Genomic DNA, 7905 nt, shown 5'->3' with positions numbered 1-7905 from the left:
GGTTTCTGACTGGAATTTGGAGTGACTGCGCGTAATGTTTAGATTCTGCAATTAATTTACCGTCGGGGGTGGTCGCTTGGAAAGCCAAATGGCTGGTCCGTTGTCTCTATGACTATCGCCAACAGTTACCTCTTAGGCTATCTGTTCCCGACGTTTACAGTGCATATTCATTACATTGAGTTTGTCTTTCTCTCCCCCCCCCCCTTCAGCGCCTTTGTATTCTTAACCCCTGTCGGGGAATCCTTCACAAAACAGTCAAGTGTTGTCGCATTATCTGCCAAAATGACCCCCTCCCTCTAAGGGAGATCACTAGAGTTAATAAGGAGTTGAGATGACTGCGTCCCTTCCTCCCCTTGCAAAGGTTCATGTAAACGCACGCTTCGTATAAATACACGCTAAGGAACCCTCCCCGAGCACCGTGCGTTTAGGCGGAGACTACTGTATGAAGGTACTTTCGTCCTTACAATCAGTTCTATATATAGGAATGGGTTGTTGTTATTGTTTGGTGGATAATAACAACCCAGGAGAGGAATATTTTTGTTGTGTTGTTTGCAATGATGGAATAGGCATACATGTATTATTTCACTGTTACTGAAGAACTTTTGAAGGGGAATTAAATACTTTTTATTTTTGTCTCTTTTGGTACAGATCTAATAAAGTATTTATATGTTAATATTTCGAAATATCATTCGGAAAAAATAGAAGTTGACGCTTTCATTGCACAAGTTAACATTATTATTTCAATAGGTACTTGTTCCGTGCTTTGAGACCATCGATTTAGTAGTCTGATCTGTGATATTTAGTGAACAGCTTTAAACATGTTCAAATAAGACTTGTTTTTGTTTTAACTGTCACAAATTTTTGCATTCCATGGGACATGGTAAAAAAAAGTTAAAGAATGGAAGAAGGTTGATCGTCATGACATGTAAATATTGTCAGTTTGAGTGAGGAGATGTCTGTTGGTACAGATAGATGACATGAAAAGTTGAAATTCTGGACTCAGCTTCAGCTGCCAAGTAAACTTTTAAAACAAACTGCACCCCATGGATGAAGTCCCTGAAATGGCTTTTAGTGTCCAGAAGTAATTTCTGTTCAAGTTGTGAACCAGATTATGGAAACGCGTCTTTTAGTTTTATCATTAAATGTGGAAAATGAATTTTTTGGTCAACATTTGGCTTGTATAATGCTCATTTAAGGTTATCTGTAGGCCTATTACATTGATCAGAAAAGTTGACTAATAATATTTGCAGTTCAGCTTCCCCCCCCAAAAAAATTATGCATTTGCTGAAGTTGTGGTGGTTATTCATGCATATACTCTTCATAATATATATGTAAGACTCTGAGATGTGTCTAGACGCCGTAGAATGTCCATTTCTGGGTTGTTCATCGTAGCGTGTCCTTTTCCTATTTTGCACGCATTTATGTGCACTTTCACTTGTGGTGCATTTTGGTGTTTGGTTGCCTCACCGTTCATAATGATAATGGTAGATTCCCCCACACCACCCCCTACTTTTAACTCTTTCTCCCTTCCTTCTCCGCAAAATAATAGATGAATGAGCGTTGTTTTGCTAACTGGGTTTTTATTTTTAATGCAGATGTCTAACACCCCCATCAACATACTTTAGAGATCAATTAGGAAGTGGGCTTTGATGCTGTATGTCAGAGACAACTTGGGCTGAAAGTGAGAGGGATACAACGTATGAGCAGGAAAACCGAGATATTCAATAAAAAATGTTCTCCACAGGGGAATCCAACCCAGGTTTTATGCATGCGACGGTGAAACGCTTAACCATTACAACACAGATGCTAACTCCACTGGTTATGAATAAAAAGATCAAAGAGGAACTGAGATGATGTTTTTTTGTCATGACAGGACGGCGAAATGCCTAACCACTACAACTCACGAGTCCAGTTTGTCATCTTGTCAATCAAAGATCAAAAAGCAATTGAACCAATGTTCTTTGTCATGACCTTACAGTAACAGTTGTTGGCACTCGCAATGGTAATGGGGAATTTTTAAGCATAATTCAAAACGAGTTCTTGAGTGTAGAGAATTGAAGCAGAAAAATATATAATTGAAGCAACAAATGAAGGATGAAATTTTGAAGAAACTGCCAATAACAAATAAAATTTGCTACATATTGCTAAATGAAGAATGTAAAAGTAAGAAAATATTAACATATTTTTACAAACAATTAATAGGAAAGCCTGACATGACAGAGGAACATGGAGAAAAATCTCGACATCTTCTTCGTTCAGTTTCCTTTGACGATGCAAATGAAGGGACGAGTGAGTGAGAGGGATTAGAACAAAATCCCGCAAATGATGAAAACTTCAACAGCAACTCTTAACAAGTTTCGTCACAAGGCATACATCAGTCCCCGTGTCTCCTGTCTAATTTGTGATGAATGCAGTGTGCTGACAATCCCATCTGAACTATCCCGAACTGACACGAACACCATACAGCTGCGAGTTGGATGGAATGAGACCGCGATGACTGTTTCCCTTCTCCATGGCCCCATGGTCAAGACAAGTTCCAGCAGAGAGAGAGAGCAGGGTTTGGTCTGAAATCAGCAGTGTCTCCAGCTTTTGGACTTATCTTGGAACCTGCTGATGCTGCCCGTTGAATGTTTTCAAAAGATAATCTCTGGGCAAAGTTGCTCTGTAAACAGCTTTGTAGTTTTCTCTTGTAACAACAGCAAGGCCCTCAGTCCCTGCTTGCCTTACTGATTACTGCGTTTATGTCATTTCTTTCCTTGACACCACAGAATCTTCAGTATTATTACACATGTTTGTGCCTTTGTCCAAAGCAGCTGTTTGAATTTTTAAAAAGACGTGGCTCGAGCTATTGCTCTGGTGTGCAACTTGAACAATGGATTGAAAGAGTGGGCGCGGAATATAGAAAAATGGTGTGCAAAATAGGAAAAGGACACGCTATGAAGTCCTACATATATGTATATATAGTAGTCTGCTTTGACCAACATCTGTACTGGATTTCCTTCACTTTAGTTGTGTTTTCAATTGAGAGAGATTACTCAAATAGCAATGATTGTCCACAGCATACAGATGGAAATGCCATGCTTGTGGCAAATTTTATTTTTTAAAACTTTTTTCTCTTCTACCTTTTTCAATAACTGGAATTTGAGCTGCAGGTTGTACGCATTGTGCTTTCTCTTCGACATTATGAGCTTCCTTAATCTGCTTAGCAGCCACACAGAAGAGATGGAAGAGTTGAGAGTAGATTGCATTACTGCACACTGCACTGTGCTTTGCTCTAGGCTATTGAAGTGAGAAAAGCCCAATACAAGTATTTTCTTGAAATACATTAAGTGCTCATGTGATGGGCTTACATGGACTACTGCATACCATTCTTGTCAGGGTTTTTTTTTCAGACGCCATATTAATTCGTGATATATGCAGTTGAATCTGTCCAAGATAGTGAATTTTGTCAGAGACAGAAGTGTCGTTATAAATGTATTATAATAGAAAAAACCCCCACAAGCGAGGAAAAGGGAACTAATTGTTTGTACAGGAGTCCAAGACAATTCCCTGTACAAACGACCACTTCCCACTTGTTTCCTTGTATGTTATCTATGTTATAATGACAGTGTCCAAGAGAACCACTTTCCTCCTGGACACTGCATGGTTGTCTAAGTTTTACTTATGTGTCCTGTTTAATTTATGAATAAAATAAGTGGTTTTTTAAGTTTTCCTTTTTTTACTTTGCTATTCAGAATTACTCTTCAGAGTGGTGTGCTTTTTTGTTTTCTTATTCAGAATTACTCTTGAAAATGACTTGGATATATAATTTGTAAATGAAAATGAAATGATGAAATTGACATTATTTGTGAAGACATCAGGTTAATCTCAAATGTGCCCATGACATTTGGTATGTTGGTTTATCTCATTTTCTTCTCTATAAACCTGTTTAGGTTTGTGGGGGTTTTTGTGTTGTTGTTTTTTTGTTTTTTGTTTGTTTGTTTTTTTAACTTTTGTATCATCATTATGCTTAAAATTCAGCTGCAATGGAAAGATTTAAAAATCTTACAGTTGTACAATTGTCTCTTACTGAGCCAATATTTCTCAAAGGTTGTTGCCCCGTGGGTTTTCCTCATGTATACATTTTAAGACATTATTATCTGGTGCTTTTGCATTTTGTGATTTGCCTGGCAAGTTTTGCCCCTTGATTGTTCTTTAAAAAATTATATGCTTAATTCAGTACCGTAATTTATAACATTTAATGTTTGCTCTATTGCATATGATGTCAGTTCTTTAACTCTAGAACTTTGCGATACTTCTGTGATGAATAAATAAAATTTTTTTTTCAATAAGTATGAACACCCAAACACAGAGACATGTACATCTATCCAGTATTTATAGACAATTGTTTTTTGTTTTGTGTTTATTTGAACTTGAACCCTATATAAAAAAGTTGGGTTTATTGTTAGAAATACAGCGAAAGATTTTGTCAATATGTTCAAGTGTTTTAGCGCCTATAAATGGCTGCTTGCACTTCCCAGGAAGTTGGGGTTGTTTCAGAATGCTCTCAGGTCTGCTGGGGTAATAGTATAGATTGTGAAACGCATAGAGCTTACAGTTGAGCGGGGATTTGCGCTATACAAATGCTATCTACTATTATTTTTTAGAAATTAGATAGCCATAGGAGTTTTGCATGGCTGTCTAAATATGCATTCATTTTTGTTTCCTGGTTTGGAAGTATATTGACAGGTAAAATATATGTGCCAAAAGTCATCCCAGCCTGTTTTGAGCTGCAGGCTGATAATGACAAAAAATCACTCTTTTGATCAAAATGTGTTTCCATTTAAAAAAAAAGATAGTTCCACCATTTTTTAACGTGTTAAAAGAGCTTTCATTGATTTGACTTCTTAATACTTTACTTTGAATTATTTTTCAGGTAGGGTATAAAAAAATAAATAAGGAAAACTGCTTTTAAAAGGTGTTAAAATCTATTCTTGAAGCAGGTTTTCTCTTCCCAGCTATGTTTTACCATTAGCTGTTTCTGTAAAGTGTTTCAAAGGTGTTCAGTGGGGTTTAAGTCTGGTGAGCGTGCTGAATGGGGCAACAATTTAATGTTATTCTGCCTCAGGAAGCCTTGTGTGGCACTAGCTGTATTAGGTCTTGAGTATCCTGCTGGAAGAAGTTCTGATTTGTGTCAAAAAGAGGCATCTTCTGAAGCATATTATGAAAGATGACAGGCCCAACTAACTGATTTAGGGCAATGGCACCCTAAATTATAATACTTTTACCTCCCCAAGGATTTCTTTCCAAGATGGCATCCACAGAAAAGCGCTGTCCATCTCTGCGTTAATACACGAATACGACAATTTGTGGGATCCATGACGAATCGGCTCTCGTTAATGAAAAGTACTTGTCTCCAATGTTGGTTTTGCCAATTAATGTGAGCTTGCGACCACAGCTGCAGAACAGCTCTCTGAGGCCTGCAATGAAGACCAACAGCCGTCATTTCCCATTCCTGTCTCTCGGATGTTGCACAGTTGCTCCAACTGTGTTTCTGGCGGTCTTTTAGACTCGTGCCCATGGATCCTAGTAGTTTTAACGCACTATGAACTGGTCCTGGGCTGCCATTGTTGCTCTCGGCCGGCCAATTCTGGGTTGATCTGCAGTGGTGTCAGGGGTGAGACGATTCCGCAGGCGATGGATGGTGCTAATGTGAACCTCTAGGGCCACCGACACTTCCTTTGCGGATTCACCAGCCTGCAGTCATCTGATTTCTCTTTCTTGATTTCTCTGTTGAAACTTGCAGCATTTTGATGTCTCAAAGTTATCCAGCTGATTAATCCAGATGTCGGAAATACTCGAAATAGCGACAAAACGCAGCTGATAAAAACCTGTAAATTATTTGCCATATCGTCAGGCCAAAGGGTTAAAAAATCTCAGATAGCCACTGGATTGGAAAAGTAAAAGCAAAGTATCCAACTGATTTAGATACTTTCACTCGCAGATTTTTAGGCATAGATTAGCCCATATGCCTGGCTGAACGCCAACTCACTGCCAAAATATGTGGCATATGAGTCCCAGAAAGTACTTTTCAAATGCTTCTTGTTTTCTGCTTTGTGTATAACGGGCTAATAATAGAGTAATCTCAGACATTTATTAACAGGCAGTAAAAAACACTACAATGCACTTATTAGTGGTGTAATTTGTATACAATTTTGGTCCTGTTAAATTTTTGCGTTTCTTTTGCTAGTCAGTATACAACAGGGTGTTTAAAAAAGTATACCCCAAAATCATCACGCAATATTTAAAAAACAAAAGACAATAGAAAACTCCAGCTTGGACACATGTGTTGTACGTACCTTCAAGTTTTTATTTCATGTTTTACAAGTGCTCAATGTGGCCACCAGCGGCAGGACGGACAACGTCAAGACGATATGAGAATTTCTCCCAAATGCGCCTCAGAATGTCTCAGGCCACTGTGTTGATTGTAGCTGCTATTTGATCTTTCATGCCATCAATATTTGCTTGAAGTGGTGCAACATACCCCCCCCCCACAAAAAATTGACAGACGGTGAGGTCCGGGGATCTGGCACTGGCAGGCCAACCGTAGAGAGCGAGGTCTTTGGCACCACTCCTACCATTCCTACACCCCTGAGGAACATTTTCATTCAGATAAGCTTGAAGTACTTGAATCCAGAGATGCCAAGGGGGCGTTGCTCCATCTTGTTTAAAAATGAAGTCATTCGAATCTGCATACAGTAAAGGGAATAGCCCTTTCTTGTGGAGGTATGCTAAATACAAAGTTTATGTTCCACCACTTCCTGCAAATATCAGTGACATGAAAGATCGAATAACAGCTATGATCAACACTGTGGACTTGGACGTCCTGAGGCGAGTTTGGGAGGAATTCTCGTATCTGCCAGTGCGGGCCACATTGAGCACTTGTAAAACATGAAATGAAAACTTGAAGGTATGTACAACACATGTGCCCAAGCTGGAGTTTTCTATTGGTTTTCGATTTTGAAATATCGTGTGATGATTTTGGCGTATTCTTTTTGAACCACCCTGTATTATTCAGATTGTTTTGTTCTCAGATGTATTAGTCAGAATTGTTGTTGTTTTTTCTGACCTCAAGTGTTGTGTTTGGGTTTTTTTTGGTTGGAACTCTGTTGGTGTTTGGCAGAACAAGGCTTTTATTTGGAGTAATTTGTTATCGCAGAGTGGGTTGTGTCTATAAACTATAAACTCATCATACCTGAAGTTGTTTTCTAGACAGGTTGTGAATAGTGATTCCTCAGTTCTTCAGTGTAGAATGGTAGATTTTATTAAAAAGTTGTACTTAGTAAGCTTGGTTTATTTGTTATGAAAGAAATGGTTGGTGTTTATCCGTATTGGTAGCTAATTCATTATGTTTGTTGTTGTTTGTATTTTTCCTTTTTCCCCCATAGGTTTTATCTTCTGTGTGTTTGTATTTCTTTCTCTCTCTCTCTCTCTCTCTCTCTCTCTCTCTCTCTCTCTCTCTCTCTCTCTCTCTCTCTCTCTCTCTCTCTCTCTCTCTGTCTCTCTCTCTCTCTCTCTCTCTCTCTCTCTCTCTCTCTCTCTCTCTCTCTCTCTCTCTCTCTCTCTCTCTCTCTCTGTGAGTGCATAAGGGGGGGGGGGGGAGGATCTTATTTCTTTTATTTAGTTTTGGTACATGTACTTTTTAAAAAACATTTTGGAGCCCATTACATTCATCAAGCACTACATAATCAAGTCAAGGAATCATATTTTTAATTATATAATTGATAATTGAGATAAGCTTTGTACTTTACACGAGTGTGATCCATGTGACTTATCATTATTATATTATATAAAGCAAGCTGTGTCATCATACTGTAGATTCTAAGCTGTAATTTTCTTCAACACTGTTCTCACTTTTGTTTTTTT

This window comes from Aplysia californica, unplaced genomic scaffold (genome assembly GCF_000002075.1).
Source record: "Aplysia californica isolate F4 #8 unplaced genomic scaffold, AplCal3.0 scaffold00043, whole genome shotgun sequence".
NCBI classification, from domain to species: domain Eukaryota; kingdom Metazoa; phylum Mollusca; class Gastropoda; order Aplysiida; family Aplysiidae; genus Aplysia; species Aplysia californica.
This window is presented reverse-complemented; position numbering follows the sequence as displayed.